The sequence below is a fragment of the Pipra filicauda genome, unplaced genomic scaffold, assembly GCF_003945595.2.
Source record: "Pipra filicauda isolate LSUMZ 115617 unplaced genomic scaffold, ASM394559v2 scaffold39_size4671491_pilon, whole genome shotgun sequence".
Classification (NCBI taxonomy): Eukaryota; Metazoa; Chordata; class Aves; order Passeriformes; family Pipridae; genus Pipra; species Pipra filicauda.
Genome location: NW_024104531.1, coordinates 3,083,330 through 3,111,050, shown reverse-complemented (window position 1 = coordinate 3,111,050; position 27,721 = coordinate 3,083,330).

Here is a 27,721-nt window from a genome sequence, read left to right as displayed (position 1 = left end):
ATCAATTAAAATCTTAAGAAAAAAAAGAAAGCACAGCTGATGAAAATCTAGTGATACTGTTGATGAAGGAATAAGTAAAATAGGATTTGTAAGACCTGCCTAAAAAAAAAATGATGGAATGATGGAACCCAAAATTCAGACCTTAGGCCACCTTCCCAGAGAAAGAGGAATAAATATTTCATGGAACATTTTGAACCACTCAAAATACTAATTGCTAGCCTAGAACAAAGAAAATAGTTTTCAGGCTACCATGGTGATGAAGTAAAACATAACTTTATGTTAGGTATACAGGGGTAATATAAACAAGATAGTCCAATAAACAGAAACAGGTGCTTTACAAAAAATAAATCCAAGATGAATCCTCATCACAAAATCCAAGATGAATCCTCATCACAAAACCTTCATCAAGCCATTGTAAATCAAGGACTAATGGACTGTACCAGGCCACATAAAGATTCTTCCACCAAGAGAAGTCTTGAAAGGAACACATGCATCTGTTCTATTCTGTGGTAAACCTACCCCTTGTGTAACAATGAACGTGTGACATGTGAATAAGGGACCTCAGTGATTTTTAAAGCCCCATTTTTTTTTTTTTTAGGTGGAGAAGATTATGAAGAAAGCAATTAAACTTTCTTCATGAATATGCATGTTTATACAGGAGTGACTGCAGGAGCTATTAAGATGGAATAAGACATAAACAATTTTCAAGAGAAGTATTAATATATTATGTCATGTATATTTTTGTATATATTTATGAAATCAGCCATATTCTCTTGGCCTTTCTTTTGTTTGTGATTTGGCAAATAAACTTAGGCAATAAATTGCAATGTTTCCAAAGTTGAGAGTGAATGAACTGGAGTTAACAGTTAACATTTGGATTATCTGACATGGAATCTGACTCTATGCAATATTAAACTCATATTAAAGGACAGAAGAGGACTAGCAGACACAAAAACCATTTTGTTTTCTGTGTGAGTAGAAACAAACATGACAATGGCATCTTGGAGGTCTCCAAAATCGTGTTTATAGTGTAATCATACGTGTACTCTGAGTGCATGGAACAGAACATTCCTGGTGAAGAGATGAAACTTCAAATTTGTAGCACTAAACATTTGGTAACAGTCATTCTGTGAAATAAAATGTCTCCAATCAATTTTTGGAAATGTTTGAGGGGTAATGTTCAGCTGGTGAAGATGAATATCAAGAAACTGGTTCAATCAGTGTATGTCTTCATACTGAGTGAAGGTAATAAATGGTTTTATCTGCAGATTGATTCACATAATGAATTCTGACTCAGCAATCTTTCATCAGTGGCTCCATCCTCAATCAAAGAATGCCTGGGAATGGAAACTTAAGTGAAAGCTTCAGATGGTCTCACATAAAAACTCAGCACCCTTGAATTGTATTCAATTTTCCGATGGTGAGATAGTGAGAAATTTCATCCTTTACATAACATCCTTTATGGATGTATTTATTGCCATATCTGCTTTCTGCTCTGCTCTGAGGGTTATCGAGATAGTTTTTCCCTTACACCCTTCCCTCTCCTTTTGGTACCTGACCCAAAATGGGCATAATGTTGTGAAAATAAGGAGTATCAAAAATATTTTTGCAAGAATTTAAGTTTTTATTCATCCTCAGGTAAAATTTAATTCTAATTTCACAGAATTCTGGAAGTAAGGAAAGATAGATAGCTGATTTCACTGCTATTTTAACAAGCATTCTGGTAGCTAAGGCTGTTACTGAAGAACTACCGGAAACCCAAATTCTATTTTTATTTTCCTGTCTGTGCAGATTTCAGTATGTACTGTCTAGACTCCTGGAGACAGTCTTGAAGGAAGAACCTGATATTTTTTTCTGTTGAAGCTGTTACAACTTTCAGGAGTATTTGGATTTTACAACAAAAGAAGAATAAGAAAATCATCATGTAATATGATGACTAGGTACCTACTTGTTTTTTCCAAGTTTTCAAACTTGTCCTAGTATAAGAGTCCTCTTGTCCTTAAGACACCAGAGAAAGGGAATGAAATTAGATGCATCAAACTCTAAAAGGGTTTTGCTTTCAACTACAATAAATTCTTTTTTGTTAGTTAATGTTAATATCTCTTTGTCAGATAGTAAAAACTAATTTAAAATTCACAAGTAATTTTTGGTAGACTGTGATAAAAATTTCTGTCCAATAAAGATTCATAAACCTAGCTGTTTGCTAAAATGCCAAAGATTAGGCATAGGAAAGTTAAGATATTTATAAGGAGGTAATTTTAATTCCTAAATTCTTTGTTTGTGGTAGGAGACAAGATTCTGGATCTAACTTCTAACTTTTCTTTTGGTTTAGAGAAACTATACGTATTAAAAGTAAATGAAAATAATTTTTAATTAAATAAACAAATAAATAAGAACACACAGATAGATAAAGCATAAATAAATAAATAAATAAATAAATAAATAAATAAATAAATAAATAAATAAAAAGACCATTTATATATAAAGTGTATGCACGTATGTGTGTGTATAAATGTGTTGATAAGTCTTTCTGGAATTCCTGGTGAATCAGTGCCAGATTATTAACACATGCAGTATTACTGATTCATTCAGAGCTTTAGTCAATGGTCATTTTCTGAGCAGGTATGTAATCACCTGCCTGTTAATTGTCTGATAGCTCATCTCTACTTAAATCCCCGTTTGCGAAAGAATTTCCATTTTTCAGGAGTAGCAAGAAAATTTTCATCGAATGAAGAATCACTGCAGAGGTTACTAATTTTCAGTTCATTTCTTACTTTCAGGAATATAAATTGTCTTTTTATATCTGTGTTTTAATTTCAGATGTTGTGTTAAATAAGAACATCTACAGTTTTTTATTTTTCAGACAGAGCAACTGGGCTTATAAAAAATAAGAGGAAAATTGCTAGATGAGTTGTTCTCAGAGAGGCCTGAGCTGGCATGGGCTGGCAAGCAGGCTCCTCCTTGGGGTATTTTTTAGTAGTTCTTTTGAAGAACTGCTGCTTCTTCCTCTTCTCTGCCAGCTAACTCTGATTCCTTTCTTGTATTAACACTCCAGTCCTGTCTACCAGTGCTCCAGTGGCTTTTTGTTGTTTACAATTGCTTCTCTTTGCATTATTGCAATGATTATCCTTTTTTAAAGGTTGAGTTTCATGACTAGTTGAAACCATTCTAAGACCCTGTTACCCTCATGAGTGGCAGCTTCTCTTTGAAGCATCTCTGGTGCTTTCACTGTCATAGTGAATCTTGCAGGTTCTTTGGTCTGACTTAGGAGTAACTCTACCTGAAAAGAAAGAAACCAGGGACACTTTTCAGGTTGATCACTAAAATAATCCAAACATTCATGCAACTTATGCTTGCATTTATCTGCAAATGGCAAAAGAAAAGACAGACGTTAAAAATCTCTTTTATTATTCAAAATACTGTCAGGACTAAAATATCACTGAAACTGAAATTTTAGGAACAAAATATAAACCGGAAATAACAACATCTCTTAAGTAGAGATTAATTTTGAAATCTAGATTTCTGTATACTCAGTTACATTTGAGATACCTAAAATGGTAAATAATATCTAAAAAAGTGTTCCTCTAATGAGGAAAATACTAAATTTAAAACTAAAATCTCTTATGTATCTTTTAAATCTACTCAGTATAGTTAAGTTTTTAGTAATATAGAATAACACTTGGAATTGCTCTTCAATATTGTACCTTAACTTACAGTTCAGGAACATATTTTAAATTACATCTGAGAGCTTTTTGAGGAAATATTTTGTTTTCTGGTAAAAAAACCCACAAAATATAATGCCACATCACCAGCTACCTTCAAACTACACTAATTTTGACATCCTGACAAAGAGCAGATATATAGTAATTTGTAAACAAACAACTTTTCTCTATTCTTATATTTGGGAAAAAAACTCCAGAAAACTTTGAGAACCTAAGTAATTTTTAAGTTGCATTCTTCAGGAAGCATAATTTTATTTTGTTTTCATGTTTACCAAAGTGAAATGTTATTATACGTAAATTCATCTAATCATAGCTCTTAAGTCTGATATCCGGCAAGGAATTCCATATGCTTTCAAAGGGAACATTTTTTAGATGTAGGCACATTTTAATCATATGTCTGGGATCCCTTGTTCTTCCCATATATTATAATAAATCTGATTTTCTCATATCTATGGTTAGCAAATGCTAGTGTTATTACACAAAAAATATGATGACTACATTTTCTAGACAGTGTTTTAAAAAATTCCATATCTCCTTTTGCTTCTCTTTAATATCTCCTCCTAAATAAGTATCTGATAAGTCAAAATAAGATTTCGTCTTGTTCCATAGAATCATAGAATGGTTTGGTTTGGAAGGCTCCTTGGAGCTCATCTAGTTCCAGCTCCCCTTAGGGTCACCTTCCACTTGACTAGGTTGCTCAAACCCCCATCCACTCTGGCCCTGAGCACTTCCAGTGGTGGCGTGTTCACAACTTCTCTAGGCACCTTGTTCCAATGTCTCATCACCCTCAGAGTAAAGAACTTCTTTCTAATATCTAATCTATCTACCCTCTTTCAGTTTAAAGCCATTAACCTTTGTCCTATCATTACATGCCCTTTTGAAAAATATCTCTCTGCCTCTCTTTAGGCCCCCTTTAGGTACTGGAAGGCTGCTATGAGGTCTCCCAAAGCCTTCTCTTTTCCAGGCTGAAGAACCTTACCTGATAGGAGAGGTGATCCAGCTCTCTGATCATCTTGGTAGCCTTTCTCTAGACTCATTCCAGTAGGTCCATGTCATTCTTGTGTTGAGGGCCCCATTGCTGCATACACTACTCCAGGTGAGGTCTCACAAGATCAGAGTAGAGGGGTAGAATCACCTCCCTCGACCTGCTGACCATGCAGCTTTTGATGCAGCCCAGGACACGGTTCACTTTCTGGGCTGCAAATACACATTACAAAGTCATGTCCAGCTTTTCCTACACCAACACCCTGAAGTCCTTCTCCTCAGGGCTGCTCTCAATCCACTCTCTGCCCAGTCTGTATTCGTGTTTGACCTGATCCAGGTGCAGGACCTGGCATTTGGCCTTTTTGAGTCTCATGAGGTTCAGACAGGCTCACCTCTCAAGCCTCTCAAGGTCTCTCTGGATGGCATCACTTCCCTCGAGCATGTTAACCTCACTACACAGTTAGGTGTATGCATCAGATTGAGGGATATTGAGAATAATACAGAAGTTACAGAAGTCTTCATGTTCAAAACCTCATTAATGCCTCCTTGAAATTCCGAATCTGTCCTATGATCTCTACACAGGTGTACATTTTACTACTAGTCATAGATAATGCACTTTTTGCGTTGTTTTGTGAGTCTCTTTGCAGGGCTATTTTCTGTCTTTGTATGTATTTAGTATCCTAGCACAGGACTCCATCCTATCAAAGAGTTTTGGTTGCTATTGGAGGGCTAATGTGGGTCTAGCTTGAAGTGTTAGACTGTGGTTCATGACTCCTGAAGAGTTAATGAGAGAATACCAGAACTATTTTCCTCTCTTATTTAAATAGTAACTTGACATCGTTACAAATTCATGAGCTGAAATTGCTCTGCAAAAATGCACAGTATCTTATTTTTCATTCAGTACTGTTTCCATTTTCTAGTGCCCTGTGTGACTTTGCTTATAGGTTGGAAAGGAGCGTGATGCATCATTTATGCTGTCTTCCACCTTTGTTAACTGATGGCCTCCTTTACTGTCAATCATTTCATTGCATTTTGTCAAAAATAATGTGAAAATTTTTTCACTGATATGACTGAAGTGCCTTTGCCTGTAAACAAATGCTTGAGACAGAAATCAGAAAGAATGGCTAGCTAAGGTAGTTTCAGTTATTGCAGACCTAAATGAAAGTCAAATGCTGGTATCCAGTTGACAAAGTGACAAATATAGTTTCCTTGTTTGATTGGAAGAGAAAAACACATTATCAATAATTATTAAAATGTTTTTTTTTTCTTTTGAAAGAGGTTTGGTTTGTTAGCATGTGACCTACAGCCCTATACAAAAGGCACTCCTGCAAGGTTGTTACATGATCTGACCACAGAACTACCTGATTACCCATCTCTTGCTCAAATCCAAAAGTGCTATATTCAAACATCAACTAGACCATAGTTGATATATGTCAGAGAGCAGCAAGTTCATGGCTGCTCCTCAAGGGAAGAATGAGGCGACAAGAGTGACTGCAGCACTTGTCGTTACTGACCTGGGAACAGTCCTGTAACACTTGAGCTAGGTCAGCTCAGCTTTGTGGGGGTAACAGTCCCAGATAAAAGGAGTGATTCGGGGCCCATACAAGGATTTCAGCCAGGAGCCGCAGGAGACTCTAGTGGAGGAAAGACTACAATGTGGGTACAGGGTTCACCAAGAAGACAGGTCAGAAACAGGACTGCAGGTGGCACACCCACACCATAAGTCAGGCCAAGACTGGGGGCCCAGACCCAAGATTAAATGGAGCTCCTGGGCTCGTGGGCAGAAGATGTGAGTGAAAGTTCCATCCAAGTCTGGTCAGGGCTTTTGAGAAAAACAGTTTGTACATTGAGAACTAATATAATTCAAACTTTACCACCTTAATAATGATTTTATTATTAAAGATTTTAAGCATAGCATTCAAATGAGCAAGAGCAAAAGTTAAATTTTATATCACTGTCTAATGTCCCTGAATGGTAAGAAGCATAAAACACTAGAAATGGGGATGTCAGTAAATGGTATTATTTGGTTGAAGCTGACTAGAGGCAGTACCAAACTATGAAAACAAACATAATGAAGTATAGGCTTGTAACGTCCAAATATTTATATACCCAACTATGAATAAAAGCAAAGAACTTTTATGTGAATGGACCCAACCCTATGTCTCCACGTTTACAGCCTATAAATTAAGATACACAGGTATCCCTAGACATGCCAAGTCAGTGGAGAGAATTCAAAAGTTTATTTAGAAGGCCAGAACACAAGAAACTTAAAAATATCTCACAGTGCTAATTGAAGCACTGAGCCCCAGGGAGAAAAGCTCCCTCCCTCTCCAGAGCCTCTTTATCCTTTGTGCTTCTGCCCCATCTTCCCAAGGCCTCTGTACATGTCTGTTAGGGTTTTCTCTCTCCAGCATAGCAGAGAGAGACATAACACAGCTCTCTCTGCAACCCACTCTGGACTACAGAAGGGGAAAAAAAACATCTAACCCCCTTGAGAAGGCACTTCGCAGGTTTCCTAAGTGAAAACGTGTTCCTAGCTTTCCAAATGGTAGCTTTACAAATGCTTCCAAAAGCACAACTACTCTTACACAGCCTTTCACAGTGAAGTTGATCTTTGTTGAACTCATAAATTTTTGAAGAACATACATGCAGGGTCCGAATTCTTTGCAGCTTTCCTGAGGAAAAGGATCCAACAATAGGTTTTGAAAGTATATAAAATCTCTTGCACTGCATGTAAAATTAATTCACAAAATATTCCAGCTCCTCATATTGCCCTGAAGTGTGAACCATTTCAGTTATACAACAAAAAACAAACAAAAAAAATTCATTATTTTAAGTTATCATAAAATACTCTTAATATTTCCTCATTCTTGACTGCTATTTCTTCATTTCTTCTCAAAAGATCTGTGATTTGACAAATATTTTAATGAAATTGAAGTTTCAGGAAAACTTTGTAATTAGCCAACTTCAGAAATGGTCATATTTTTGTCAAAATCTGTATGTGCAGTCATATACCTGTAAAGGTTCAGATACAACCTAAACACCTTTTAACCCCACTAAACAAAAGATGAGAGAAGATGAGAGAGGCATACAAAGCCAGTAGCGGACTAAATTTCTTTTCTCGCTTTTCCCTGAAGATAACGAAAAGCAGGTACAGGAACACTGTGAAGATGTTGGTATGAATTTTAGTGAACTGTAAAAGAATATATTATAGACAATCCACTATTTCAGCTTAATGTAAGATTTACTGTGAAAAAGTGAAAGATTGGAATAACAGGAGCATATAGGCTCCTGTAATCCGAAACAGTCTCCTCAGCAAGGGTTCCTGGTGGTGTGTGAAGAAATTGGTGATATATCAGGTTACCACAGACCTCCTTTATTCCTTTGTCCCTGCTGAGTTGACTGGCTTTTTGCCTTATTCATCTGTATTTTCATAATCAGTCATCGTCTTTTTCTGGTTTTCAAGAGCAATCATACTACCATGGATGTCACTCCTTTAGACAGCCTTTCTCATTACATTTTCCTGTAGACATGCTGGGTTCTCATCTTGAAATAGCATCTGCCACCATCTATGCCAAGATGCCAACAAAATAAATGGGGAGATCACAAGGAGTCACATTTTTTAAAAAGATGCAAGTTCCTAGCGCTTGAGATGGACTTTACACCTAGTCTCTTGGATTAGATGATCATACAGAAGACAAAACACTAACATTTTGCAACTTAAACACTCGTGAATGTACTGCTAGAGGCTATTTCAGAAAACAAAGCAACAACTCAGGTAACTAAGTACGAGTGATGTCTGCATGCCAGACAAAGAAATGTGGAGAAAAAGAGGGGACCCCAGTAAGACATCAGAACCATCTGTTCCTTTTGTTCTGAATAAAGACTTCTGGATGAACAGGCACACCTGAGATCCTTAAAAGTAACAGAGGCTGTGTGTTAACAAATGGCAAAGATGGAATTTGCTTACAGCTGACTGGTGACAAAGGCATGCTACCGCAGTATTCTGTGCATCCAGACAAATAAACTGCATATTATTAGCCAAGAACTGAAACTGTACAGGCTTAAAAGCTTATCACCGTTGCTGACTATCACATTTTTTTCTTTTACTGGGTGTACTTATTATGTCTATTTCTCTTCCATAAAATGACTACTTTTCACTTGTTTCCACTGCAATACTGTAGTTCTTCTACCAAGTGAGAAAATAGTGATAAGGGCAAAACCATTATTCCAGCTTTTACCATGTTCTCATATAATAAGTGGTGGTTCTTGGGCTATTGGAAAGAGATTAACAGAATAATTATAAAATAGATCCACATCAGTTATGGAAAATCTAGATATTACATCACATTTCCAAATAAGTTTACCATAAAATAAAGAAACAAAATTTCAGTACTTCTGTCCTAGTTAGGACAACTGAGACCAGTTCATCAGGGTATGGGTGTAACCCAAAACTGTGTATTCTATAGCCTTCCATGCCATTTCCCAGAAACTGTTATCAATGAACCATTTACACCATCTGCCCATAGCGCCTGACTCCTCAGGCTATAAACTAGGTGTTAAGAGGCCTGTGAGATAGGAGGATGCTCCTGTCCTCACACCCTTTGTGGAACTCCCCGCCCTGAGGGACGTGCTGAGCATTCCTGCCTGAACTGCAGGATATATAATCTTGGAGTCTTGGAACATTTTCAACCACTCTGTGGGATCCAGAGAAGGACTGCGGCTCATCGCTCTCAAACAGACTTGGCTCACCACCCTATACTGGACTCCAATCACCACTTTGACCAGACTGCAACAGCTCTCCCCCCAGCATCTCACTGCAATCACCACTTTTGACTAGACTGCAACCGCTCTCCCACCAGCAGGTTCTTCCCCTCTCCCTTTACTTTGGACTCAAGCGGGGCCCAAGGAACACCACGTTGTTCATGCCCCAGGGTACTGGGTTATACATTTGGGTTTTGTGGGTTATGACCAATTGTTTGTTTGTATGATTGTACTTACTGTATTAATTTAGTAAATTGTTATTCTGACTTATAATCTCTCCTTTGAGTTGAGTTCATTTCCCCTGCTGGTTAACTCTTAAACCAGCACAACTTCACATGTAAATGTGTGCTGCTTTAGTTTGGCAGAAATGGTTATTAGCTTTATATTTTACTATGCTTACCCATAGAAGGTAAATGTATTTTTCATAGAAGAGAAACAGTGATTGCATCACTATCCTTCAATTTACCTTCAAATAATTTCCCTTTCATTAATCTAAAAATTGCTTTACCTCTTAATGCCTCATTCCCAACCTATAAAATGGAAGGAGTACTCTTTTACAATGCAGGTTTTTTATGTCAAATGGTGAAATAAAAAGGCAATATAGGTGATATGTAGGTAAATGTTGACAGGAAAAAAAAGATATATAAATAAGTGTAGTTTGGAGACATAGCTGTCTGCACACAACATTTGGAAAAACATCACCATGAATCTAGGAAAAAGTTGTTTAGGTGATATATATACATATATATATAGCTATAACATGACTAATTGGATGAAGTTTTAAAAAGGAACATTTAAAGTGAATATCAAGAAAAGTTTTCTGAGAATGAGATTGGAGTGTGGCTTACTTTCAAATTAAACCAATGGAAAGGCATCTTGTTAGACAATTGAATTAAACCCCACTGAAAATACATTTTAAATCACAGTGTTGCATTTTATGATTTGACAGCAACTGCAAAATCTCTCTTTAGTTCTAATTGCTCTGAGTTTTCTTTTTGTCTCTCTCTCAGAAAATAAGTAAAAATAAATTCCAGCAGATAAAATTTGTAGTTGCTATTTCCACCAATTACTGTGACAGAATTTGATTTAAAAAAAGACCAAGAGTATTTTCTACTCAAAACACATTTTGGTGTTTCAACAATAATAAAGCAGATCTTTTTCTTTAACATAGTATTTGAAGTGGTACATGAAATGATCTGTGACTTTCCCTGAAATCTTTTCTCTGGAAATTTTCAGCATTACAATCAACATTTTAATCCTGATTTTATGTAATGTAATTTTTTCTGTTTGTTTAATGTAAATGGTTACAGTAAATAATATGGATCTTTTATTTAATTAATATTCATTGAAACCATTTATGACTTACAAAGAGAATGGAAAAGCTTCTATAATAACTAAGATCTTAATAACTACAATCCTAATTTATATAGTAAACTTTATATGAGTTTTCTACAGTTCTTCACAGACAAATCATATGGAATTACAGGCAGGAAAATAATCCATCTCAAAGAAAGACCTTTTCTAGAAGACAGGTTGCCACTGTGCCTGTAAAAATATTCCAAAAATGAACAAAATGAATATTTGTGGGAAACAAGCAGTATATCCAGGGTGCCAGAAGGGAAATGTTGTTTCAAATCAATATTTTCTTTATTCAGTGGCTGAAGTAACAAATCACATAGTACATAAATTGAGATAAAAATAAATCATAAACATTACTGGAGACAAAATAATAGTGAAATAAAATATGAAAATACTGCAAGCAACATTTGACATTGTGTGAAAATCTCAGAGTCTCTCGTTTTCTTATCAGCTCTGGAAAGTGTGTTATCTGTCTTCATATAAGTGCGGTTTCATTTTTTGACAGTAAATGAATATGCTTTTGTTTTAAACCTCAGTCTTTAACACTGAACAGAAGTACAAGTATGTGAGTCCTACTTCCACAAAGAAGATACAGTTTAGGTAGTGTGTTTCATGCAACATGGAAAACTCACTATCCCATCTACATTCAAATTAAAATTTAAATTCTCTATTTTCAATTTTATAGGAGTCTTCAGATTTGAATTTCACTAAAATATGGGTGTATTAATAAAAGATAAAAGGTACATGACATACTACAAAAGTGATCAAGATTTCTGGGAAAATATTTGACTAAACCCTGCAATGACTTTATTAACATAGAGCTGAATAATATTGGTTTAGTCAATTATGTGAAGATTTAGCATTGAAAAATAGTTATAGTTACAATGAAACTGTGAAAAGTATGTATAAATTTTGAGGAAAGTTAAAGGTTAGTTGTTTTTTTTTATAGGCTAATTTTTAAATCAGATTTGCATACTTACGCTAGGAATCAACTTCTCATCCTTTCAGAGAGAAGAAATAGAGATAGTGTTCTCCAGGATAAAGGTGGAGGGGATGGATCATTTTGCTGTGTCTAGTATCATACTAAAGGATATATTTTCCATGGGCAAGTAGCAGATGTGTATACTGCAGTTACACTGTAACTCTAACATTAAAAAAAACCCAAAACTTTTCTGAGGCTAGAGTGGTTGATCTGAATGACCTAAGAGTCTGGAGAGATTCTTCAAGAGCTTTTACAGGTATTTAATTAATCAATCTCTTCTTCTAGTCAACAAAACCAATACTGCTGAGAAGTAGCACAGATACACAGAGAGGTTCGTCTTTGCACTTCAGATTGGCATAGAGGGACTGAAACCAAAGAAAACGGCCCACTGGGGGCAGGGTGGGGGGCATCTGTTGCATGAAGAACAAAGGATCCCAGTCAGGAGTCTGTCTTGCTGAAAGTTACTCATCTGCCAACCTTCACCAAGGAAATGCTCTGCTGGAAGCAAGTGGCAGACTGCAGTGGTGGGCAAGTGCTACCATGAAAATATCAAGCTGGGTTTGTGACTGCAGAGAGAATTTCATGGTGACTTGCTTGCCAAGTGTACAAATGTGTCAGACCTTTTGAAATGTCTCTACCAACTGTAAGAAGAAAACAGAGGCGATCTGTAGCTGGTGCGTGTGGGAATAAAAATACCAGAATGAAAGGTAGGAGAGAGATGGAGTAGATTTTAAGAATGTTATGCGAGTACTGAACCCACTAAACTAGTGTTCTTTGTAATGCTTTCCATAATTCCTGAGGCACCAAAGGAGGAAGAGAGGCAAACTTTTAGTGCTGGACTGAGAAGCCAGTAGTAAGGGTTAAGATGCATCAGAAGCTGGAGACACTGGATGGTCATGCAGGAGAGATGTACTTTGTCTGAATGACAAGTGGGTCAAGCAGCAACCACTTAGCATCCAGGAGACTGAGAGTAAGCTTTTCAATGAAAGAGTAGGAGCAAGCTGACAAATCCAGAACAGCATAGACATGAAGATGACATATGTATTAAGGTTGATGTTTTTACTCTCTGTGAAGGTTATAACCCAGTATGGAATTAGTCAAACACACAGTATGTTTTAAACTGGATAATGAGAAGAGAACCAAACCTGTACAGTAACAATATAAAATCTAAGATGTCAATGAAGGGACACAAATATTAAAATAGCAAACATAACCGAAACTTGGTGGAAAGAGGGCAATGTGCTAGGGTGGAATAAAATTAGCAACAGCAATGATAAAATGAACACTGACTATTTGTCAGGATCAAGTTATATGCATCCAAGATTTACTTAAAATTCTCCTGGTACTTGAAGTACTTAGCCGATATGAAGGTACATTTTAAATCACATGGATAAACCTGACAATATTCTGGGGAGGAGACCATGTGGATTCCTGAAGGGAAATCCTGTGTCATAAACACACTGTAGTTCTTTGAATGTTCAGCATGTTGGTAAGGGTATTCTGTCTGATATATCCTACCTGGAGTCCTACTAAGTATTTGACAGTTTGTCACCCAAAGCTTTAATGATCCTAAGCAGCTACAGCATAAGGGATAAAGTTCCGCATTTTTTTTCATCATTTGGTTAAATGACAAAAGAGGGGGTAGGAATGAATACTCTTTACAGTCTAATCACCAGTGAATTCCACACAGAACTGTGTCGGGTCTTGTGCAGTTCATAATATTCATAGATGACCCGGAACAACAAGTCATTAGTGAAGTGGCAAACTACTGCTGATAACAAGTTATTCAGTAAAAATGAAGGCAGACTATGAAGAATCACAGAAGAACCTTAGGAAGATGCATGAGTAGCCAATAAAATGGCAGGTGAAATTCAGTGTAGATAAATGTCCAGCCATGTATATGAGAACAACACAATGGGCCCTGAACTGGTCATTATCACTCAGAAACAAAATCTTGGGTTGTAATAAATGGCTCTATGGAAGTGTCAGCCCAATATTGGTTAGAAAGGTAAATTAAAGCTCAGAATTATTTTTAAAAGGAATAAAGAAGAAAACAGGTAACATAATATCTCATTGTATAATTCTCTGGAATCACCCCTTTCTCAGCCATTTGAAATAGAATATATGAAAACTAGAAAATGGAAGGAGAACAAGGATTATCAAATATATGGAACAGCTTCTTTGTATAAAGTAATGAAAAAAGAGAAGACTGTAAAACTTGGAAAAAAATGATAAAAGAATGAGATTAATAAAGAGTCCCTGGGACAGATTGAGTAAGCATTCATAATCTATTGTGATTATAAAATTGTCCAAAATAAAAGTTAGTAGGAATCAGGTTCAAAACTATTTTAGTTCTTCACACAGCATCTGTAGACTGGTGGAACTGCTCCAAAGAATGTTGGAAATACTAAAAGGAACATGGGCTAAAGGAGAGATTGGGAAAACTCATGGAAGAAGAGTCCAAAGGTACCTACTAAATATATACATAGAACCTCCAGAACAAAAAAATATTGGAAAGAATACGAGGCAGGAGTGTCACAGACAATTCTCAGTTTATTTATTATTTCCTAGGTTTCCATTTATGACTTATTTTATTTTGGAAAAAATAGAAACAAGCATGTGCTGTGACTCAGAATGGCCTTGACTATATAGATCCATTGTTATTGATTCTTCCAATGACAGGCACTGCCTACATCAATACCAACAAACAAACCAAATTAAGTGTAGAGAACAAGAGACATGCCCTCACTGTTTATACATGCATTACAACTTCACTCTCATCCTTATGTGACCCTAAAACCATAATGATTTTGTATGAATTTGCCTTTTCTATTCAAATTTAATGGCAGTTGTTTCATAACCTGTCCAAGTCTTTTTTTCACAGAGTGAATTGATAAGATGTCTTTATGCCCTTACATATGATGCAAGTATGCTGAGGAGTGAAGCCTGGTGAGGCTGTAGGAGAGTGGGAGGTGGAGAGTACCACATCTTGTGCAATGTTGACTGTTCTGCCTGTTAGAGTCAGTTCCAAGGATGCACAGCACAGCACCATTCTTACAAGCCATTTCAGACCCTCACAGGCAAGGAGCACAGCAGCATATTTATTTCTCTCCACTTCAGCTCTTTCTCCTCTTCCATCTCATATCACTACACCATGATACTTCTGTTTTATTTCATGAAAAGATCTGAAAAGCCTAATTGCTATTTTACTTCCGAAATAGGTAAATTTAAGGTTTAAAAGATTCCTTTTTCAGGAAGTAACATATTATATATGAAACTCCAGTTCTCCCTTGTACTTTGGAAGTATAGGTTTATTTTCATTAATTACCCAAAACTTACATTCAGTGCTAATCTAGAGAGGGATTTCTGAAGGTAGTCTCTGCTTCTTTTGTCTCTATCCCTATTATGAGTATATGAAATTCATGTAATGATCACTGACATTGAGCTGTCAAAGATGTGTTCTAAGCCTAAGATGTATGCATGAACTCCATCAATTCCACAGAAAACAGTTGATTAAAACATAAACGTATTACAAACACGTCACTACAAAGTCACATGTCAAGCCCGTGTTTCCAGAAAGAGTCCTTTGGAAGATATTTTGCCTCTGGGTTCCTGCTAGTTGCACTAAAGAGTTCTTTTTTCAGTGACATAAAAATCTTCCCCTCCATTCTGTACTATGCAATAACAACACCTCCCTCCTCGACTTCTCCCCTCTCACCAATTTCTGTTTTTAATTTTCCTTCAATATAACTTCCCTGTTAATAAATCTTCATGTGTGTGAACTTGTCTCAAGCCACTTTGCTTAACCACGAGTCAGCATCATGTGTCTAAACAGCATTAAAGTGAAATTTACTAATTTTTCATATGTCAATTAAATAAAGAAATTTGTATACAGACACAATGTATTACTTCAGATATTCTGTGGTATTCCAAATGGTAGCAAACCATAGTAATTTATCCAATTAGCACTTGAATTAAAGTTAGAACATTTATTGTAATTTTAAAATGTTTGAAAGGGTAGGTTATGCCATATGATACAAATGAACATCAAATAGCATTACTGGGCACTTCAAGAATACCTGTAGGATATTTTATGCATATTACATTTCAAATAACATTTTATCAGATATAGATTATATATATATATATATGTATCTCATATATATATACTTTTGCCTGCCTGTATTAATATTTTTGCCTGCCTGTATTAATATTTTAATAACACATAGAGAAAGTTATGAGAGTATTGAGAAGCTTAGATAATTACAGACCTTGCTATTTCAGGAAGAGAAAGAAATTTAAGATACTACTTTAAGTATAGAATAAGACATATGTTTTCAGTTAATGATATAATTAGGTTTAACTCTTATAATGTTAATTTGTTCAATTAATGTGCAGAGGAGGTAATTAAATTTATTTGACTGCATCTTTTTAAGACATTTTTGAGCTTGAGATGTGTTTATATACATTTTGTGATACTTGGAGAGAGAAGTTAATGCCACCTTCTTGCCAATAGCTAAGCTTGTAAATGTTATGTTTAACTTGATAGAAAGAGTTTCAATTTTATTGCGTGACACATGAGCTGTACCATTTACTTAAAATATGGGAATTAGACACTTTAGTGGAGAAAATAAAATTTGCATGACAGTCTGTGTATCCACTTTTCTGAAAAGGAATTTGACATCCCACCTTATTCCTGCCAAAGTAATGATGAATGTGAGTTTGGCATGTACACAGACCATAGGGTAGATGAAGAATAAAGATTTAGCTGGCCAATTTTTACATAGAAATCAACAAAATTTCAACCACCAGTCACTTGAACTTTCACGAAAGACTATTCTCACAGTGCTCAGTGATTAATGGCCATGTTTAAGCAATAGAAATTCTGCTCCCTCAGGTATTCATTAGGAACTAATAAATAGGTTTCTACTATCAAATATCTCCTATAAAGGTAAGTGAAAAATACTATTTTTAAATCTTTCAGTGTGCAAATCATGCATTGCTCCCTACCTTGTGTTGCTTGCCCGGCAGTGAAGTGCTCAGAATCAAACCTCACACCTCAGTGTAGCACTCTTCTTCAAGATCCACATACCCTGAAAACAGGGCCCCTGGAACCAGGCAGATGAAGGACAGTATTGTCTCAAAATCACTCATATTGAGGGCAGTGATGAACCCAGCAACCACTCGTGATTCCCAAGGGTCACTGGTGAACTATTTTTCTATATATTTACTTGCTCACCAAAACATTTCTAACTACAGATTCCTATCTGCTTCAATTTCCTTTTGACTACTATCATTATTCAAGCTTTCTGTGCACATCTGGCTATTCACTGGGCTTTCAGTAACAGTAGGAGCTGTGCCAGTCTATGCTCACATAGCACTACAGAGGTATGAAGCTACTGGGCATTTACCTGGTCTGATTTTAAATTAAACAGCTGGCATCAGACAGTATTAACTTACAGAACTGAATGGTTGTTACTAAAGTGTGGAAATATTCCATGAAGATTTCAGAGGTTTTAAAGTTGGACTTGTATCAGCATTCTGCACTTGGGGTGGGAACGTGTCTAGCTAAGTGTTCCAGTTTAGGTAGTAGCAACATCTTCACAGTGCTAAAGAATCGATATTTATACTTTAAAACGACTGAGTTTCAAACGTGCAAAATACTGACCTTTCATATTAGACTTGTTCTCCAGCAACACCATCAGTGAGCAGCTTAGTCGCATGTTCCCATTTAAAGCCATTAAAAAAAAACAACTCAGTGACTGGAAATCTGTAGCATGAAAAAGGTTAGGTGTTGCCCACATATTTCACTTGTATGTTTTCACACACGCTCTTTTGTAGTCTCTGTTTTAATAGTTGATGTCAAGCTATCCTGGATAGCCTCAAATGACATCTGTGTCTGTCTTACAATGCTGTGTTTTTCTAATCATGCAAATGATTTTGAAGTTTTTTATGATTTTACTAATAGTATTAATATGGCATGATGAATAATTTGTATAGTAATTATTAATAATGAATTATAATAATTATTATCATTTGATAACAATTTATAATGATTTTTTAATTCTTTTGAAAGTAGTGCATGGAAGGCATTTCTAGAAAGCAGAAAGCAATGCTACTGCTGTATAACAATAGAGGATACATTTTTTTATAATACCTACATCACACTAGGATTTTTTCTACAATGTAAGATAAATAATAAAGAATGATAATTCTTAGAAGAGTAATTTATATTTGGATACTTATTATAGATGACTCTATTAAAATAAGTCATCTGTTCCAATATTTTTTCATCAGCAGTTGCTTTAAGTCTTTGTCCTTTACTTAATCAATTCTCATTTGTATTCCCCAGTACCATTATTTTATTCACAGCACTATAAATCCTAGAAATAAGTTTCTTTCTTTTCTTTTTAAAGGATGTTAATAGTTGGAGGGTTTTTTGTTTCTCCAAAACTCATTTTCTAACAGAATCCCATGTTTTATTTCATGCATCATTTACAGCTTGCTTCATTTTAGCCCCACAGGCAGTATGTAGGTAGTAAGGAAAAAAAATTGGAAAGCAGGGCCCTTTTATATTTGTGGTCATGATTTTGTTGAGAATGTCAGTGGTTATACAATAAAAATGATTACTTTCTGTCTTAAAAAAATCTCTACGATTTTGGTAGGGTGTTTCACAATAGAATTGTTATTCTGTGAAGAACTCATTGACATACATCAGAAAAGGAAAGAAATAAACAAGTTGACACCTTAATTTAACACTGCATGTTGGTACACTGAAGCTACAAAAACTCACAAGAATACAGACACAATACCTGTGGAAATGTCAATTAAGAATCAAAACAGTGTTTTGGAATCAAGAAAGGATGTTCACAGTAGAGTCAGAAGGTCTTAACTTTTTTAAAGATAAGACACACTTGCGTCATCTGCATGACTGACTTTGTTCCTTGAAGTGAGTAATACCTGAAGGTAAAAGTTCAAAAGTCAGCAAATTCACTGAATTATGTTAACCTAGTGGTATGTCAATAGTCTTCTTGAAGGAATATCTTTTTATATTTCAGTACATCTGTGGGTACATGTCTGAAGATCAAACTGCTGCTGCATTCTAAATACCAGGTGTTCCATGACTCCTCGGTAGAACTCCTCCTGTTATTACCAGTTTACATGAACTAATGGTTTAAAACAATTTTGCCAAATACATCTCACTATTTCATCAGGGTTTGTTTGGTTTTTTTCATTATGAGTGAACACAGCATTTTGTTGCAAATTCAAGCTGGTTACGAATACAAGATGAAGAGAACTGGCTGTCGTTTTGACTATTGTCTTCTTTAGGGTTCCCTTCTTTCAATAGTTAGAGGCAGATATAAACAATGTTTACTCATTCCAATAATTTTAACATAGTCCAAAACTTCAGGAAATCTTAAGAATTCCTTTATTCTAGATGAAGGGTACTGACATACACTGATATTTTCAGTTTCCTCCTATTGAATATCTTACTGCTAAGTAGCTAAGTACTTTGGTACTTCAAAAAATGTTTCAGGATTTTGTAAACTGAGGATTGTGTGAATTAGTGATCTGAAGACAAAACTGTGTTCTGTTCCTTTAGATATGATTAGTTTTTGATTACTTGTGATATTGATGAAATATAGATGAGGTATTTTTATTAGGAATTCAGTTTTATGACCCTAGAATAAACTAACTGTACTCTTGTTAATATTTACTGATAACATACAGTTCAACAATTCCTGTATACTGTATCTTCAGACAGGAGACAAAATAGCTGTACAGAAATGGCATTGAACTGGGATACATTATGCTGTTGCATCTGTTTTGTCTATACTGGGGTAGTTAAGCACATTCCTCAGGACTGATAATAGTGGAATTTAAATTGGTGCTAGCAGCTGCTAGAGTTTCAGGTATTTTGATGCTATCCTTATTGTAAAATCAAAATCATCACTTCATAAATTAATTAAGCATCAAAAATATAATGAGACGAAGCTGAATAAATACCTTTCCTCTTTGTCACATTATAAATAAAGACTGAAGTCTTTGAAAAGTAGATCCCAGCAAAGATGTTAACCTGATTCTGGATTATATAATAATGTTCATATGCAACTCTGGATAGCCAAATGTTTTTTCAGAAGTAATCAGAAATGACAATTAACCAGCCCTGAGAAAAGTGTCTTGGGAAGAGGGAGCATGCTAAAAATACTGTCATTGTTATCTGTGGTAAAATTCATTATATATAACTAGAAAAAAGGTGTAAAACACAAAACATTACCAAAAACCCAGTAGAGGAACAGAGAAGTAAATACTAAATGTCACAAATTTAGAGAAAAAACTGTTAATTGCAATCTCAGTTAAAGAGTTTATGGTAGAGATATTAGTGCACACTACATTATAGCAACAGCTTTATGAAGTGGAAAAGTCTGCAGATAATTAATGTGCAACCTGCTCTATAGTTTTAACTTTTTCCAGTGATGCTCATTTGCTAAGGTACTCATGGTCTACTACCATTTCTATTGTAAACAAAACTGACAGTCAGCTCTTTGCACCTTGATCCAGATTACTTTCTTCTGATGGCTTTTTATATGTCTTCCCTAAAAATAAACCTACTATCAATGGAGCTAATTTCCATTCAAACACTTCTATTTTTCCTTCTCTGATCTATTTCAAATCCCTCATGCTGATGCAAGTTTTCATTTTCTTTTCTCTTTTAAAACACTTTTCTGTTTTAGGGTTACTTTCATACTGACCTTTGGAATAAAACACTCTTTACCCTCCATTTGCCTTCATCCAAATCTCTTATTATTTAATAATGCCTACCTAAAACAAATGGAATAATAGAGTGCAAACTCACTGATCACTACGGTTCCCTCCTATTATGAAGCAGTGACTACTGTTTCTTAGTCCATTTGGTATTATACTGTTTGGTCTTCAAATTATGAAAATGCCATCCTCAGCAAAGCATAGAAGTCTCCAGTACTGTGGAAAAGAATGAAATAAATAAAAGCATAAATGAAATGGTAAAATTCACTCAAAGTAACAGTTATTGCTCATCATGGTTTAGGAATGGTACTCCCTGATTTAGTTGTCCCATAGAGATTTTCCAAGCCACACTGCTGCTCACTTACCCCTCTCACCCCCCTTCTACCCTCTTCCCCTGCTCCTACTCCTGCAGATGGCTGGAGAGGAGAATTGCAGGCACTAAAGGCAAAGATTCCAACTTGACATAAGAACAATTTACCAGAAACAGCAATGAGATGAGAAAACAAACAGTAACAGCAACAATATTAATAACAAAAGGAGACAAAAGGAGACAATGAACAATGGCCAACACGTTCCCCACCCTGCCACACTTTTGTTCCACTGGAAAGGGATACCCATGCTGCAGTTACTAGATGTTTTGAATACCTAGCTTGCAGCAGTGTCAAACCCACAAAAACTATGCAATCATTTTGTACTGAGTTAATGATTTGCCTACCACGTTTAAAGAATGATTTGTAAGTGGTTTTCTGAATGCATCTATTTAAACGGTCATTTTGTTCAAAACAAGATTGCTGTGTCTCTTAATCTCTGAGTGCATACTCTTCATGCAACAAGGCTCTTATAATGGAATTCATGTTCCCCCTCCTCAAGTAACTAAAATAATAAAAAGCAACCCAAATTTTATTCAAGTATTCATAATGTTTGAAATTATTTAAGGATTCAACTGTGTGCTGTGTGAGTCTCATTCAAGTAATTTAAGGAACTGTTGAAAATCCCTAGCATGTCATTCAAATAAAGATGTTAGTGTAGATCATGTCTCAAAACCAGGATTCTCTTTCAAACTATTTCTCTTCTGAGTATACATCAGCAGACCAAAATGAACTCATCTGCTAAGAAACAATCACTTTTAGTTCATCAGAGGCTGAGATGTTGATACAGAGAAACTATGCATAAAGGTAAACAATATTCACTGTTTTGTTGAATTAGTGCATACACAGGAATATTGCAATCAGAAACCTTTATGCTTCCATATCTTTCCCCAGCCAATTTATGGAAGCTTAATCTTAAGTAAAGTCAATATTAGGCCAATGCACAAGAGTAAATGAGTTGTTTTAATGCTGTATTTGCAATTGCTCCTTGGAGGCATTACCTTATTCTGAATTGCAGATTTCAAATCTTGATCTTTGTTTATTCAGCCACTGTGAACAACTTTGCATTTATTATGATCAAACATCTCTTCTTGGTCTACTTCTCTCTGTTCTAATATTACCAGAATATTTTGTATTTTACTGCTATTTGCTTCTCTGATAGATCATCTACCATTTATGAGTCTACCTAGAAAACCCATAAATCATAGTAAACTTAATCTGATATAAAGAAATAACAGTCAGACAACACAATTGGGGCTTTTTTTATAGTCTTCACAATTTTACTGGTCAAAAAACCCAGCAGAAAGTTGCAACCAACAGGAAGTACAATTGCTCGAAGACTAACAGATGATGCCCCATCACAGTACAGGAAGCTGCGTGGTAAATCATCTGGAAATATGCCATACAACCCAGGCAGAAAACTACTGAACCAAAACTTTTCAGTTTGCCAAAGGCTACTGCATAGACATACGTACACAAATACACCAGAAAGATTCAGTTATGGTGTTCATAGAAATTTGCTTCCATCAAATGCAAAGCAGCGTGTTAGAGGTGAAAGTCAATTGCTTGTTTGTCTTATAAAACGAAGGTAGTATAAAGAAGAATTTTATATACAATTTATAAACAATACCTGTTTTTTTCCTGCATGGATCATGACAAGAATGGAGAGGTGGTGGGGTATGCCTGCACGTTAAGGAGTGATTTAATTGACTAGAGCTTAATGATGATTATAACAAGATTGAGTATTGGTGGGTAAGAATCAGGAGGAAGGCCAACAAAGTGGGATTCTCTTATAGATCACTCAACCAAGATGAAGAGGTAGACCAAATATTTTATGAGCATTTGGGAGAAGTCCTGTGGGGGACTTAACTTACCATATATTTGCTGTAAATACAACACAGCAGAGATGACACAGTCCAGGAGGTTCCTGGAGTGTATGGGGAATAACTTGCTGATGCAGTTGCTGAATGAGCCAGCTGGGGGAGGTGCTCCGCTTGACCTGTTTCTGTGAACAGAGGATTTGTGGGCGAATTAGGGCTCAGAGACAATCTTGGGCACAATGATCACTAAATGATAGATCTTTTGATTCCTAGGGGAGTAAGTAGTGAGATCAGTAGAACCTCTACCTTGGACTTCTGGAGGTCAGACTTTGGCCTGTTTAGGAGATTGGTTGTCAGAAGGCAGTCCTGAAGGGCAGAGAAGTCCAGGAAGGCTGGAAGTATCTCAGAAAGGAAATCTTGAAGGTTCAGGAGCAGGGTGTTCCCATGTTCTGAAACACAAGTCAATGGGAAGGAAGATCAGCTTGGCTGAACAGAAGACTGTAACTGGAGATCAGGAAAAAAAAAGAGTTGCCATTGAAAGAAGGGCTGGAAACTTAGGAGGATTAAAAGTGTGTAGTGAGGTTATGCAGGGAGAAAATTAGAAGGGCCGAAGCCCAACTGGGACTTGATCTGGCTAGTGTCATTAAAGACATTAAAAATTATTCTATAAATACATCAGCAGCAAAAGGAGACCTAAGGAGAATCTCCATCCTTTATTGGATGTGTAGCAAAACATAGTGAGAAAGGATGAAGAAAAGGCTGAGATGCTTAATGCCTTCTCTGCCTTAATAGTAAGATCACTTGTCCCCAGGGTACCCAGCCCCCTGAGCTAGAAGACAGGATCAGAGAGCAGAATGAAGCCCCCATAATCCAATGGTCAGTGACTGGCTACACCACTTAGACACTCACGTCTATAGGTTCTGATAGATTGACTCAAGGGCACTGATGGAGCTGGTGGAAGGGCCCACAAAGACAATTTCCATCATTTACTGTCAATCCTTGCTATCTGAGGATGTCCCAGTTGACTGGAAGTTAGCAAATGTGATGCCCATCTACAAAAAGGGCCAGAAGGAGGATCTGGGGAAGTACAGGCCTGTAAACCTGACCAGGGAAGGTCACAGAGAAGATCATCTTGAGTGCCATCACATGGCATGTACAGGACAATCAGGTGATCAGGTCCAGCCAGCACAGGTTTATGAAAGGCGAGTCCTGCTTGACCAACCTGATTTCCTTCTATGGTAAGGTGATGTGCTTAATGGATGAGGAAAAGGCTGGGGATGTTGTCTATTTGGACTTTATTAAAGCTTTTGACACCATTTTCCACAGCATTCTCTTGGAGAAACTGCCTGCTTATGGCTTGGATGGGTGCAGTTTGTCTAGTAAAACACTGGCTGGATGGCTGGGCCCAGAGAGTGGTAGCGAATGGAGTTAAATCTGGTTGGCAGCTGGTCTCAATTGGCATTCCCCAGGACTAAGTTTGGGGTCAGTCCTGTTTAATATCTTTATTGATGATCTGGAAAAGGGCATTGAGTGCACCCTCACGTTGCAGATGACACCTAGTTGGGCAGGAGTGTTACTCTGCTGGAAGGTACAAAAGCTCTGCAGAGGGATCTGAGCAGACTGATGGGTTGAGGCCATTTGTATGAGGTTCCAAGAGGCAAAGTGCTGAGTCCTGCCTGTGGGTCACAACAACCCCATGCAATGCTCCAGGCTGGGGTAAGAGTGTCTGGAAAGCTGTCTGGTGGAAAAGGACCTGAAGGTGCTGGTCGACAGCCAGCTGAACATGAGCCAGCAGTGTATCCAGGTGGCCAGGAAGGCCAGTGGCATCCTGGCCTGTATCAGCAATAGTGTGGCCAGCAGGACCAGGGCAGTGATCGTACACCTGTACTCAGCACAGGTGAGGTTGCACCTTGAATCCTGTGTTCAGTTTTGAGCCCCTCACTATGAGAAAGATATTGAGGTGCTGGATTGTGTCCAGAGAAGGGCAATGAAGCTGGTGAAGGGGCTGAAGCACAAGTCCGATGAGGAGCAGTTGAGGGAACTGGAGTTGTTTAGTCTGAAGGGGAGACCTTACTGTGCTCTATAACGACTAAAAGGAGGTTATAGCCAGATGGTAATTGGTCTCTTCTCCCGGGTAACAAGCAATAGGACAAGAAGAAAAGGCCTCATGTCGCACCAGGGAAGATTTAGTTTGGATATTAGGAAGAATTTCTTCACCAAGACGGTTGTCAAGCATTGGAACAGGCTGCCCAGGGAACTGGTGGAGTAACCATCCCTCAAGGTATTTAAAAGGTGTATAGATGTGACACTGAGGCGCATGGTTTAGCGGTGTATTTGGCAGTGCTGGATTAACAGCACTGGACTCAATGATCTTAAGAGTTCATTTCCATCATAAATGATTCAGTGATTCTATAGCAAGCCAAAGCACAACACTGGTGACTTCAGCCTGTACACAGAGCTCTGTAGTAGATTTTAATGAGTGACTCCATTTTTCCTGAGTCCTAAGAAAATACTTTTATAAGTACACTGTTCCTAACATATAAAATATTAAAAATAAAATAAAAACAAATAAAAAGAAAAGTCTACAGAAGGACAACTTTTTTAGCTGTTTTATCTCTGCACCAAGAAGTGGTCAGGCACACTGAAAAACATGGACTTGGATGCAGCTGTCATATGTTACTTCTTTAACCTTGTTAATGATGGCCTAGAGAAGCTATTCGAGTAATGAACAACTTCACTCTGACTGAGTCATCTTCTGAGAGGAAAGCAGCAAAATATCTTGAAGAGACAGGAAAGAAAAATGTCTCACAGCTTATGTCAGTCACGGTTTCTAAGGGACCAGCCAGAAAGTGTGGCTTAAAATCATTTGATTAAATTGGAAGGTGGTATCTTATCGTGGTGGTGACCCATCAAGATCTTGTAAGATTTTCTTCTTCCATAGAATTACTTTGCACTCCCATTTTCAACCAGTTGTAATTGGGATTATATAAAGCCTAGTTTAATTTTTTTCCTATTGTCATGGAAGCACACAGAATTCACAGTCCACAGGATAGCCTTTATATATATTGGGTACTCACATAGTTATGGTGAATCCATGTATATCTCCTTACAGGGAAGACTTTGAATTGAAACATGTTGCAAAGGAATGAAGATGTTGCACTGTTGCAATCTGCTTAAATATTGCAGAAAGAATTTTTATGTTTGAATGTTCCCTTGAGCAAAATTAAAACTCATACAAGTAATCTGTTGATATCAAAACTGTTTTTATTAATTGCTAAGAGATGCAAAGAGAAAGAGGAAAAAATAAGAAAAGGTTAGAAAATGCTAAGATTAGTTTTAAAAGCAGAGAAAAAGATTACCACCAAACAAACTACCTTTTCGTCTGAGCTGATCTGTGGAGTGGGGGGGAGAGAGAGAGAGAGAGAGAAAAGCAGTTTTTGCCCCTTTTTTTTTTCTGTAGTCTCTGCCACTTTCGATGTGATGTTATCTCTTTAGCTGCAGGGTGTCTGGAATGCAGCCAGGATGTGGGTCTCTCCACAGCTCACGCCTCACACCGGGCAGCCCCAGGCCGTGCAGAGATCCAGGTCTGCACCTCTCGGCCCTCAGAAATATGGTCAGGGTGGAAAAACTCACGCGGGTAGCACAGTGGTTCTCGGTCCACTCCAAGACAGCAGAGGTCCAGCCTCGGACAGGCAGCTTCCAGGCGGTAGAAGGAAAGGTGAGGGCGAGGCATAGGGCAAGGGTGAGTCAGCAGTTATAGCCAATTCTCTCTTCCATTCCTCTTTCCCTGCTCTTCCAAATTTCTGTTGATCTTTTATAGTATTCAAAGAAGGTTGTGTGTGGTTTTTTGGCATGTAGCCCTGTTCAGATGTTCGCAGAGATATGATAACTGTGAACAATACCAGGGTCTTTTGGCAGGAAAACTCCAGTGGGAAAACTCTGGTGAGAACTTCTGGTGGAAAACTGACACAGCAGTTTTGGTAGGAAGTTTTTGACAGGCAGAAACAATGGTGAAATATAATTTTTTGGCATTTGTATGTTATCTGTCTGTTACATGCACAAAAGTACTATTTTCCCTGGAGGTACAATTATAACTGTGGTAAGAATCAGCTTGTCCTCCAGAGGTCATGTAATAGATATTAAGACCTTGATTTTTATGTGAACCTTCTGCAAATCCTAGATAATAAACAGTTATGAAGATAAAGAATTATTATCTCATTTGCTTAATTTTATAAGTAGTAGGCTACCATGAGGTCTTTTTTTATACCAGTAGTATCTCCTAGACTTCAGGTACCAGTGACTGCTGAAGCTGAGTGAAACTGACCCTTCAATGCACAGTAAGAAGTAAAAAGCAGCAGCATCAATCTCTGATAGATATTATCTTTCAGGTAAGAGTTAGAGCCAGCCAAATTCATAAGACAGCAGTTCCTTTAAAAAAGTTTCTGAAGAACGGATCAGTCACTGATATCTTCATAATGAACTAAAAATTTCGTACATCACAGCATGCCAAAGGACCACCACAGAGAACTGTTTCTTTGTGAGTCTTATTTTTAATAATTTTTGCGCGTTGTTGTACCAAGGTCAGTTCTAAATTAGAAAACACTGAGAATTATTTATGCCATTTCTAAAAATATATTTTTAATATTTTTTATTTAAATATTAGACCTAAATGAACTGCACAGACTTACTTTATCTTGAATTTCAAAATATATGCTTTATAAATAAAATTAATTTCTCAGGAAAGAATGAAGCATTAATTTACCAACAAGAAGGGAAAGAGATGGGAAGGGAGGAGACGGGAGGAGAGAAATGTACAGATAAAAATTTCTGCTTTTAGCCAAGCATGTGGAAGAAGAATTTGCAGTCACTCAGAACTTTCCAAAGTTCACTTAGTTTTATGCACCAAGTAGTTGAACAGTGAATAAAAATTGCCAAATGATATATGCAATTCCTATA